Source organism: Pan paniscus, chromosome X, assembly GCF_029289425.2.
Source record: "Pan paniscus chromosome X, NHGRI_mPanPan1-v2.0_pri, whole genome shotgun sequence".
NCBI lineage: Eukaryota > Metazoa > Chordata > Mammalia > Primates > Hominidae > Pan > Pan paniscus.
Window position 1 is genome coordinate 132,663,345 of NC_073272.2, and position 1,834 is coordinate 132,665,178.

Genomic DNA, 1,834 nt, shown 5'->3' on the forward strand with positions numbered 1-1,834 from the left:
CCATCTCTATAAAAAAAATTAAAAATGATCTGTGCATGGTGGCACATACCTGTAATCCTAGCTACTTATGAAGCCAGGGTGGGAGGGTCACTTGAGCCCAGGAGTTCAAGGCTACAGTGAACCATGACTACACCATTGCACTCCAGCCTGGGCGACAGAGTGAGACCCTGTCTCTAAAACAAGTAAACAACAACAACAGCAACAAAAACAAAGATATAAATATAATCAGAACATTGTACACAAATCATGTTGTGACATAGTTACATTTTATATAAAATAATTCTTCTTTAGCAGGCTGTGTATCTTCTATGACCTTCTCTTTTACTGTTATTAGAAAATTATACTCCCAGCATTACATTTATATGTAATAAGACAGACTACACTTTCTTCCACCTCATTACATCTATTTGTAGTAAGACAGACTACACTTTTTTCCACCTCTTGGTGAAAGGAATTTTGTCTACTCCCTATGCTTACCTTGTCCCAAAAGCTGAAAGTCTGGATTCTGGGGCTATTTTCCAAAATGACAGAGGATATCAAAGATCATGCAGAATAGATCAAAGTAAGTGTTCATAATGTAAATGCCTATTTCCTGGAAGAGGCACACTCTGAATGACACAAGGAGATAAAGCCCTAGAGATCTGCCACACCACTGAGAAATGTCAAATGTGCTCGTCTATTTCCTTTTTCTTTTTCCCCTGGGGAAAGTGTGAATGAAAGTCCTACTATCACAAATTATGCAGTCAAGTTTTTCACATTTGGGGAAATTGCAGGGGTCAGCACATCTGAGTGCAATGGATAAGGCTGGCCATGGAAAAACCACCTTTGTGATCATGGTATTTCCACTGCCAGGTAAGTGTCTCAGATGATTCTTAGTCCAGAGTTCATTACCTTATTTTCTGTTTCGATCGGAATTGGAAAGCCATCATCAGGTTTGAGAGAAACTCTACAACAGTATAATGTAAAGTCAGTGAGGGAAGGGAGTTTTGTCTGTTTTGTTCACCAGTGTATCTCCTTAGTATAGCTAAGTGTATTAGTCCATTCTCATGCTGCTAACTGGGTAATTTGTAAAGGAAAGAGATTTAATGGACTTACAGTTTAGCGTGACTGGAAAGGCCTCAGGAAACTTATAATCATGGTGGAAAGGGGGAAGCAGACATACCCTTCTTCACATGGCAGCAGGAAGAGAGGTGACAAGCAAAAGGGGGAAAAGCCCCTTATAAAACCATCAGATCTCGTGAGAACTCACTATCATGAGAACAGCATGGAGGTAACTGACCCCATGATTCAGTTACCTCCCACCAGGTTCCTCCCATGACAGGTGGGGATTATGAGAATTACAATTCAAGATAAGATTTGGGTGGGGAAACAGCCAAACCATATCACTAAGTATCTAGCAAATAGTAAGAACTCAATAAATACTTTCTAATCTTGTTGTTGAAACTGTAAAACAAACTGAGTTTAAAATCTAGGCAGCCACTGTAACCATACAGTCACCTGTTCCTAAAGTCAATAGAAAAAAGAACAGACCTTCTCCAACTCTATCCTGTGTCCCCTGGCCTTGGCCCCATTTATTCCTCTACCTCTGCTACAAATCCAGGTTGTGTTCATGTGGGTTGTGAATAAGAGCTCCATATCCCAGTCCTGAGCTGGCCACCATGACAGGGTGGCATGGAGGGGAAGGTACTTACTGGGACAGGACAACTGCTGGCAGAGCAGATGGGAAGGAAGGACAGTCTGCATCCCAGGGCTACTCACAGCTCTGGCAGGCACCATGCTTCTAGCCTCACAAAAGGCAACTCCTATAGGCTGATGCACACATGCAGAGGCTTCT

General features: G+C 41.9%; 1 pseudogene; it reads right to left on the minus strand.

Moving 5' to 3' along the window:
• Window positions 1–716: 716 nt before the first annotated feature.
• On the minus strand, window positions 717–860 carry LOC112438631 (U1 spliceosomal RNA; annotated as a pseudogene).
• Between the last annotated feature and the right edge of the window lie 974 nt (window positions 861–1,834).